At 47.0% G+C, this 10,599-nt stretch overlaps 1 non-coding gene across 1 annotated transcript; it reads left to right on the forward strand.

Annotated features, from left to right (window-relative positions):
• Nucleotides 1-251: 251 nt before the first annotated feature.
• Nucleotides 252-333, forward strand: trnas-gcu (transfer RNA serine (anticodon GCU)). Its single transcript has one exon. It is a non-coding gene; the product is annotated as a tRNA-Ser (tRNA).
• The last annotated feature ends 10,266 nt before the right edge of the window (nt 334-10,599 follow it).

A 10,599-nucleotide genomic window follows, 5' to 3' on the forward strand; every position in this document is an offset into this window, starting at 1 on the left:
GACTTCATCAGTGACCAAATGGTTCAGGTGTCTGAGTGATGTTAATCATGATGTGATGAAATGATTGTATGTTCCAGTCTTTCCGTGGTGGGTTTTCACACTGAGTAGAAACGTGTTGGACATGGTCTGGAAATGTTTCACACTGCTCCATTCCCAACTTCATTTACTTACAGAAGATATATTTCCATCATTCCACAGCTGGCTGCACAGCCAGAAGCTGTGCTGAAGGTGACAGCTATGTCTCTGCAACTGACAAGGTGGCCGAGAAGTTAAGGCGATGGACTGCTAATCTATTGTGCTTTGCACACGTGGGTTCGAATCCCATTCTTGTCGCGAGTTTATGAGCTGTTTAGTGTATTATTTATGTTGGGTGAGCTTCTGTGCAAAGTCAGCCTCGAAACCTGTTCTTTTCAGTATCTTGACAGTGATTCCAGAATTGGTTATACTTTATTAAAATTGATACAGACAATTGGAATTCTTCACCCAAACTGCACTGGAATGAAGATCAAATAGGGATCACGAAACGGAGCAGGATTTGTCCTCCCCTCCTTCCTTCCATCATTACTTTCTCTGAATTTGCACCAAATGAAAGACAAATGGGAAAAGCAAATGGCGAGGGAGCAGATGCAGAAAATTATCCTTTGGCAAGAAATTTATTTTCAAATCTTCTTGATAGATTAAGTGAGTGAGCAATGCTTTGGCAGATGGAGTTTAAAATGAGGGGTCATCGACTACCGACGATAGATCAGAGTGTTTTTTTGTAAGAGGTGAGATGTTAGAAACGGTTGAGGAGCAGAGACCCGAATACTGAATTAATAAAAGCTCGTGGACTGGTAGAAAATAATGTGAAAAGTGAACAGAATATGAAGATTGGAACTCATGTTGCAGTGATATAAAGCTCTGTGCTCCTGAAGTAAATGTCCAAGCCCAGATTGTGGGGAATCTGTGGAGAGTGATTTGGTTTTTATTCATTCTTGGGTGTGAGTATCGCTGATAAGGCGAGCATTTATTACCCATTCCTATTACCGTTGAGAAGGTAGTGGAGAGCTGCCTTCTTGAACTGATGAAGTCCAAATGGTGCAGGAACACCCACACTGCCGTTGGGGAGGGAGTTCCAGGATTGTGACCCAACAACTGTGAAGAAATGGCGATATCGTTCCAAGTCAGGATGGTGAGTGACTTGGTGGGGAACCTGCAGGTAGTGAGTTCCCATGCATCTGCTGCCCTTGTCCTTCGAGGCGGTAGTGGTCACGAGTTTGGAAGGTGCTGTTGAAGGATACTTGGCGAGTTGCTGCAGTGCATATGGAGATGGTACACACTGCAGCCACTGTTTACTGGTTGTGGAGGGATTGAATGTTTAAGGTGGTGGGTTAGGTGCCGATCAAGTGCGCTGCTTTGTCCTGGATGGTGTTGAGCTTCTTGAGTGTTGTTGAGTGGGATGTATTCCATCACACTCCTGACTTGTGCCTTGTAGATGGTGGACAGGATTTGGGGTGTCAGGAGGTGAGATACTTGCTGCAGAATTCGTAATCTCTGACCTGCGCTTATAGCCACAGCATAGATGTGACTGGTCCAGTTACGTTTCTGGTCAAGATATTGATGGTGGGGGATTTAACGATGATAATGCTTCTGAATATCAAAAGGTAGATTTTATTTCTCTCTCATTGGAGATGTTCACTGCTTGGCACTTGTGTGGCCAGACGGTTGCTTGCCACTTATCAGCTCAAGCCTGAATGTTGTTCAGGTCTTGCTGCTTGCAGGCACAGACTGCTTCAGTATCTGAAGAGTTGTGAGTCATCATCTAACATTCCCACTTCTGACTTATGTTGAAGAGAAAGTCATCAATGAAACAGCTGGGATGTTTGGGTCTAGGACACTACCCTGAGAAACTCCTGAGGCAATGTCCTGGGCTGAGATGATTGGCCTCCACGAACCACAACCATCTTGTTTTGTGCGACGTACGACTCCAGCAAGTGGAGAGTTTTCCCCCTGTTTCCCAGTGACTTCAATTTTGCTAGGGATCCTTGATGCCACACTCACTCAAGGGTGGTTCAAGAAGGCAGCCCACCCCACCACCTTCTCAAGGCAATTAAGGATGGGCAGTAAATGCTGGCCTGGCCAGCAACGCCCACATCGCATGAATGAATGAATAAAAAAGTGAAGTATCCCTTGTGTCATTCTTTTGGTAGAAAATATAACCCTGGTGGAATTGCCCCTCCCAATCACACCTCACTTCATAGAACATAGAAAATGGAGAAAATTTATGGCACAGAATGAGACCATTTAGCAACCGTGTCTGTGCCAGCTGAAAAAGAGCGATCCAGCCCAATCCCACTTTCCAGGTCTTGGGAATGGGATCTGAACAGATCTCAGAGCTCACATTATGTGAATGTTCTGTTGAAGTATTGGTGAGCTGATATACCAGGGGAGATTCACACTGTTAGACACAGTGTGAAATACATTCAAGTATTTATAAAACATTGTAACATGTGAGTAATATTCCCCATTGCTTTCTCAGCACTGATGGATTGTGAAGTGGGAGACAGCCGGAAGTCCCAGTGATCCACACTGACCCTCAAATGAGAATGAAATGAGATAACGTTCAATCTTCAGCAGCGAGTTGCTGCAGAGAGGTTAGAGTCCTGAATCAAGGAGAGACTTTCTCATACTGCTGTTGAATCTCATTTCAAACACTCCTTGAACTCTCTGCCGAGGAATTCAGAGCTGGAGAATGCCTGTAAAATCAGCCTAAAAAGGAAATAAAAAACACCCACCGTGGGGCTCAAACTCAAAAACTTGAGATTCAGAGTTTCATGCTTTCATCGACTGAGCTCACTAGGCCTGAGACAGTGTCCCCGTCCTGTCTGTTATTGGACAGTGCAGCTGTTGGCTCCATCCCAGGGGCTGAATTTGTTCTGTAAACCATGAACCAGCTTCCTCTCAAATCCCAGGTTTATCAATAAATCCTCTTACAAAATCCCCAAAGTGTGATATATTCCTCTCACTCATCCAGACTAAAAGTTACATCTTTTGCTCTTTTTACCTTCCAAACATTGACTTCTATTTTGCTCAGCATTTATTTCTCTCTCCTTTTTATGTTGTGCATTTCCTAATAAACATTTCATTTCAATTATTTATGAGGGATGAAATGAACAGAAGAGATTTTCTGCAATGGTACCAGGGGTGTGGGACAGAGCGAGTGGTTTGGATCTGGAATACACTGCCTGAGAGTGTGCTGGAGGCAGATTCAATCGTGGCTTTCAAAAGGGAATTGGATAAACACCTGAATAGAGAAAATTTGCAGGGTTACAATGAAAGGGCAGAGGAGTGGAATTAGCTGATTTGCTCTTGCAAAGAGCTGTCATGGACATGATGGACTGAATGGTCTCCTTCTGTACTGTAACCATTTGATTCCTTGATTCTAACTCTGTCAAAGTTGTTCTGAACTTGCTCTGCTCCAAGGAGAACAACCCCAGCTTTTCCAGTGTCTGCACATAACTGAAGTTATGAGGAACCATGGGGAACCCACTGTAAACCTTCCTCCAGACAGAAATACAACTGTTCACCACCACACTGTGACCCAGCTGTTCACAATATATATCAATGATTCGGATGTGGGGACCAAATGTACTATTTCCAAGTTCGCAGATGACACAAAACTAGGTGGGAATGTGTGTTGTGAGGAAGATGCAAAGCGGCTTCAAGGGGATTTGGACAGACTTAGTGAGTGGACAAGAAAGTGGCACATGGAATATAATGTGCAAAGATGTGAGGTTGTCCACTTTGGTAGGAGAAACAGATGTGCAGATCATTTCTTAAATGGTAAGAGATTAGAAAGTGTAGATGGACAAAGGGGCCTGGGTGTCCTTGTCAGTAAGTGACTGAAAGCTAACATGCAGGTGCAGCAAGCAATTAGGAAGGCGAATGACATGTTAGACTCTATCACAAGAGGATTTGAGTACAGGAGTAGTGAAGTCTTGCTTCAATTGTATATAACCTTGGTTGGACTGCACTTTGGAATACTGTGTGCAGTTTTGGTCCCCTTACCTTAGGAAGGATATCATTGCCATAGAGGGAGTACAACGAAGGTTCACCAGACTTGTTCCTGGGGTGGCGGGACTGTCCTATGAAGAGATTTTGGGGAAACTGGGACTGTATTCTCTAGAGTTTCGAAGAATGAGAGGTGATCTCATTGAATCTTACCATATATTTAAAGGGATAGACAGGTGGATGAAGCTATTTCCTCCGGTTGAGGAATCTAGAACCAGGGGACACAATTTCAACATAAGGGGAAAGCCACTTAGGACAGAGACGAGGAGAAATTTCTTTACTCAGAGGGTTGTGAATCTTTGGAATTCTCTACCCCAGAGGGCTGTGGAAGCTCAGTCATTGAGTATGTTTAAAGCAGAGATTGACAGATTTCTAAATGCAAATGACATAGGGGATATGGACATAGTGTGGGAAAAAGTCATTGAAGTGGATGATCAGTCATCATCATATTGAATGGCGGGGTTGGCTCGATGGGCTGAATGGCCTACTCCTGCTCCTATGTCCTATCGGGGGCAGGCTGCAGTGACCGGGCCTCTGGCACGGGGTCCTGCACTGTGGCTCAGAAGGGAAGGAGGGAGAATGGGAGAGCACTAGTCATCGGGGACTCGATGGTGAGGAGTACGGACAGGCGGTTCTGTGGGCGCAGGCGAGACGCACGGATGGTTTGTTGCCTCCCTGGTGCCAGGGTCCGTGATGTTTGTGATCGCGTCTTCAGGATCCTTAAAGGGGAGGGGGAGCAGCCAGAGGTCGTGGTGCACATTGGCACCAACGACGTAGGAAGGAAGGGTGGCACAGATGTTAGAAGTGAGTTTAGGGAGTTAGGCTGGAAGCTGAAAGCTCGGACGGACAGAGTTGTTATCTCTGGTTTGTTGCCGGCGCCACGTGATAGTGAGGCTAGGAATAGGGAGAGAGCACAGCTGAACACGTGGCTGCAGGAATGGTGTAGGAGGGAGGGCTTCCAGTTCTTGGATAATTGGACTGCATTCTGGGGAAGATGGGACCTGTTCAAACAGGACGGGCTGCATCTGAACCAGAGGGGCACCAATATCCTGGGAGGGAGGTTTGCTAGTACTGTTCGGGAGGGTTTAAACTAGTTTGGGAGGGGGATGGGAACCGGACTTGTAATCCAGGGACCAGTGGGTCCACTCAGAAAGACAAAGAGTGTAGTGAGGTATTGGGGAAGGTAGCACTGTCGCAGAGGACAGATGGGCACGGAGAAGGGTTAAAGTGCGTATACTTCAACGCAAGAAGCATCAGGAATAAGGTGAGTGAATTGAAGGCGTGGATGGGCACTTGGGACTACGATGTTGTGGCCATCACTGAAACGTGGATAGGTGAGGGGGAGGAATGGTTTTTGGAGGTACCTGGTTATAGATGTTTTCATAAGATTAGGAATGGTGGTAAAAGAGGTGGGGGGGTGGCATTGTTAGTTAGAAATAGTGTAACAACTGCTGAAAGAATTTTCGAGGAGGATCTGCCGACTGAGGCACTGTGGGTTGAGGTCAGGAACAGGAAAGGAGCAGTCACCTTGATGGGAGTTTTCTATAGGCCCCCCAATAGCAGCAGGGAGGTGGAAGAGCAGATTGGGAAACAGATTTTGGAAAGGAGCAGAAGTCACAGGGTAGTAATTATGGGGGATTTCAACTTCCCAAATATTGATTGGCAACTCTTTAGATCGAATAGTTTGGATGGGGTAGTGTTTGTGCAGTATGTCCAGGAAGCTTTTCTGACTCAGTATGTAGACTGCCCGACCAGAGGGGAGGCAATATTGGATTTGGTACTAGGTAATGAACCAGGGCAAGTGATAGAGCTGTTGGTGGGCGAGCACTTTGGAGATAGTGATCACAATTCTGTAGCATTCACTGTGGTAATGGAGAGGGATAGGTATGTGCAACAGGGCAAGGTTTACAATTGGGGGAAGGGTAGATATGATGCTGTCAGGCAGGAACTGAGGAGCATAAGTTGGGAGCATATGCTGGCAGGGAAGGGCACGGTCGAAATGTGGAACTTTTTCAAGGAGCAGATAGTAGGGGCCATTGATAAGCATGTCCCTGTCAGACAGGGAAGGGATGGTCATGTGAGGGAACCGTGGTTGACAAGAGAGGTTGAGAGTCTTGTTAGGAAGAAGAAGGATGCGTATATAAAGTTGAGGAAAAAGGGCACAGGCATAGCTCTGGAGGGATACAAGATGGCCAGGAAGGATCTGAAGAAAGGGATTAGGAGAGCTAAGAGAGGGCATGAAAAATGCTTGGCGGGTAGGATAAAAGAAAACCCCAAGGCCTTTTACGCGTATGTCAGAAATATGAGGATGACCAGGGGGACCATAGGTCCGGTCAAGGACAATAGCGGGAGACTGTGTGTTGAGCCGGAAGAGATAAGTGAGGTTTTGAATGAGTACTTCTCTTCGGTATTTACGAATGAGAAGGGGTGTATTACTGAAGAGGACGGTGTGAAACAGACTGGTAAGCTCGAGGAAGTGCTCGTTAGGAGGGAAGATGTGTTGGGGTTTTTGAATAACTTGAAGATAGACAAGTCTCCCGGGCCTGACGGGGTATATCCAAGGATGTTATGGGAAGCAAGGGATGAAATTGCAGAGCCGCTGGCAATGATCTTTTCATCTTCTCTGCTGACGGGGGTGGTACCAGGTGATTGGAGGGTGGCAAATGTTGTGCCCCTGTTCAAGAAAGGGAATAGGAACAACCCTGGGAATTACAGGCCAGTTAGTCTTACTTCGGTGGTAGGCAAGTTGATGGAAAAGGTGCTGAGGGATAGGATTTCTGAGCATCTGGAAAGACACTGCTTGATTCGGGACAGTCAGCACGGTTTTGTGAGGGGTAGGTCTTGCCTCACAAGCCTGATTGAATTCTTTGAGCAGGTGACCAAGCAAGTGGATGAGGGTAAACCAGTGGATGTGGTGTACATGGATTTTAGTAAGGCATTTGATAAGGTCCCCCATGGTAGACTTATGGAGAAAGTCAGGAGGCATGGGATAGTGGGGAATGTGGCCAGTTGGATTAAGAATTGGCTAACTGATAGAAGGCAGAGAGTGGTCTTAGATGGTAAATACTCAGCCTGGAGCCCAGTTACCAGTGGCGTGCCGCAGGGATCAGTTCTGGGTCCTCTCCTGTTTGTGATTTTTATTAACGACTTGGATGAGGAAGTCGAAGGGTGGGTCAGTAAATTTGCAGATGATACAAAGGTTGGTGGAGTTGTGGATACCGAGGAGGGCTATTGTCGTCTGCAGGGGGACTTGGATAGGTTGCAGTGCTGGGCTGAAACGTGGCAGATGGAGTTTAACCCTGAAAAGTGTGAGGTCGTCCATTTTGGAAGGACAAACATGAATGCAAAATACTGGGTTAACGGTAGGGTTCTTGGGCATGTGGAGGAGCAGAGAGACCTTGGGGTCTATGTGCATAGATCATTGAAAGTTGCAACTCAAGTGGATAGGGCTGTGAAGAAGGCATATGGGGTGTTAGCGTTCATTAGCAGAGGGATTGAATTTAAGAGCCGTGAGGTGATGATGCAGCTGTACAGGACCTTGGTAAGGCCTCATTTGGAGTACTGTGTGCAGTTCTGGTCGCCTCATTTTAGGAAGGATGTGGAAGCCTTGGAGAGGGTGCAGAGGAGATTTACCAGGATGTTGCCTGGAATGGAGAATAAGTCTTACGAGGAAAGGCTGAACATTCTAGGCCTCTTCTCATTAGAAAGGAGAAGGATGAGGGGTGACATGATAGAGGTTTATAAGATGATCAGGGGAATAGATAGGGTAGACAGTCAGAAACTTTTTCCCCGGGTGGAGCAAAGCGTTACAAGGGGTCATAAATTTAAGGTGAAGGGTGGGAGATATAAGGGGGATGTCAGGGGAAGGTTCTTTACCCAGAGAGTGGTCGAGGCATGGAATGCCTTGCCCGGGGAAGTTGTTGAGTCAGAAACTTTAGGGACTTTCAAAAGGCTTTTGGATAGGTATATGGATAAAGGAGAATGATGGGGTATAGATTAAATTGTCCTTGACAGAGGACAAAGGATCGGCGCAACATTGTGGGCCGAAGGGCCTGTTCTGTGCTGTATGTTCTATGTTCTATGTTCTATGTTCTATGTTCCTATCAGTCTGCTAATTTCATATCCATGCTGTCATTGTCCCTTTTATTACATGGGCTTCAGTTTTACTGGCAGTCTAGTATGTGACATCATCAAGAAGGTTTTCAATAAGTCAAATAAGGAGAAATTGTTTCCAGTGGCAAAAGGGTCAGTAACCAGAGGATGTATTTATCAGGTGATTGAGAAAAGAACCAGAGGCGAAATGAGGTCGGGATTTATACGGTGATGTGTTGTGATTTGGAATGCACTGTCTGATCAGGACTTGAAAGCAGATTCAGTAGTAACTTTGAAAAGCAATGGGGATAAATACTGGAAGGAAAATGTACAGATTACAGGAAAAAGCTGAGCATCAGAACTAATTGGATAGCACAACCAAAGAGACAGCATTGACACAATGGACCAAATGGTCTCCTTCTTTGTGTATCATTCTATGGTTTTATGAACATAATGTTGGTACAATTGCTGAGTTGGAAGTGAAGTGAACCCAGATTCCGGGTATTCTAAACACCAGACCCAAACCAACTGAACAAGCCTGTTGTTTAATCTCTGTTTTTCACACCAGCTTCTCCTCGCTCTTTCTGTGTTTCCTGCCTGGTCTGTTCCTCTGACCTTCATTCCTGACACTCTATTGAGAATGGCCAACTCACTGCGCCTCTCACTCCCACCGTCACTCCACCCCTTCACCCACTTCCAAACCTCTCTGTTGAACAGTACCTCACTTCTGCTCCTCTGCTCCATTAATATAACAGGAAAACATTTTCAAACAGACATTTACAGACAGTGAACATTCCAGTAAGACAAGGTAAAGAGCAGATTCATTCACTTTCAACACAGAGAGAGCAGCTCTCCCTGTTCAGTCGAAGGAGCAGCTGTAGTTTCACTCCCATTAGTCTTAGAGACATGGGCCAGAATTTTAAGGGACCGTTGGAGACGGGAATGGAGGCTGGGGAGGGGGAGGGGGGGGTGTATAAAATAGGGATGGAAGACGTTGGACCGGATTTTTCTGTCGGCGGCTGACATGGAGGGCAGACTTCGCACATCCACACGGCAAGAAGGCATTTAAAGTATTTATGAGTCCAATTGTCAGCAATTTTATTCACTGGGTCCAATTGAACTAATAGCACACGGGAACCCTGGGGCTTCAGAGCCTCGCCTGGTTAAAGGAGGTGACAGGGAGGTGGGAGCTGAGTGTTGGCTTCACTGGGAAGCTGTCGGGTGAGGCAGCGTAACTTGGCAGCAAGGGTGGAGGGGGAAAGGGCATCGGGAAACACTGTCAGGCGTGGGGGCCAATGTGCCAGCTCTGCAGGGTGAGCCACACCCGGGTGTTATTGGGGCAGTGCCACCTCATTGAGGGTGACAAATGAGATAAATAGGGCTGGGTGTTGTTTACTGTGAAGGCCTTGCACTCAGGGAGGGGCAACCTGTCATGGGCCTCATTCACCCTGGATTCGAGGCTCCCATTGAAGAGGAGGAGGAGTGGAGAGGGAGGGAGGGAGGCGCAGGCACCAGCAGGGACACCACAGCAGCTTGGGGGCCCACAGGAGGGCCAGCCTCGAACAGGAGGCTGGAGAAGGAGGCAGAGGAACACGTCAGCCGAGGTTCAACTACCTGCAGATGTCCGAGTGACAGTGTCTCCGCAGACTGCGCCTCTCCACGGAGGTTGTCACTGATCTCTCTGCCATGATGCAGCTGTGCCCCATGGGACTTGGTGGGCACCTGATGCCAGTGTCACTGAAGGTCACCGTGCCACTGAACTTCTCCACCAGCAGATCATTGCGGGGATCCACTGGAGATATGTGTGGAATCTCACAGTCTGTGGTGAATCAGTGCAGCTCTAAAAAGCCCTGGTTAGACCACACTTGGAATATTGTGTTCAGTTCTGGTCGTCTCATTATAGGAAGGATGTGGAAGCTTTAGAGAGGGTGCAGAGGAGATTTATCAGGATGCTGCCTGGACTGGAGGGCATGTCTTACGAAGAAAGATTGAGGGAGCTGGGACTTTTCTCATTGGAACGAAGAAGGATGAAAGGTGACTTGATAGAGGGGTACAAGATGATGAGAGGCATAGATAGAGTGGATAGCCAGAGACTTTTTCCCAGGGTGGAAAGGGCTATCACCAGGGGGCATAATTTTAAGGTGATGGAGGAAGGTTTCGGGGAGATGTCAGAGGTAGGTTCTTCACACAAGAGAGTGGTGGGTGCATGGAATGCACTGCCAGCGGTGGTAGTAGAAGCAGATACATTAGGGACATTTAAGCGTCTCTTGGATAGGTACATGGATGATAGTAGAATGAAGGGTATGTAGGTAGTTTTGATCTGAGAGTAGGTTAAAGGTTCGGCACATCATCGTGAGCCGAAGGGCCTGTACTGTGATGTACTGTTCTATGTTCTATAACACAGGTGTTGGGAGGCTCAGCCTGGCTACGCAATGTTACAAGGACGCTGAGTGACAC

The sequence above is a fragment of the Heterodontus francisci genome, unplaced genomic scaffold, assembly GCF_036365525.1.
Source record: "Heterodontus francisci isolate sHetFra1 unplaced genomic scaffold, sHetFra1.hap1 HAP1_SCAFFOLD_43, whole genome shotgun sequence".
NCBI classification, from domain to species: domain Eukaryota; kingdom Metazoa; phylum Chordata; class Chondrichthyes; order Heterodontiformes; family Heterodontidae; genus Heterodontus; species Heterodontus francisci.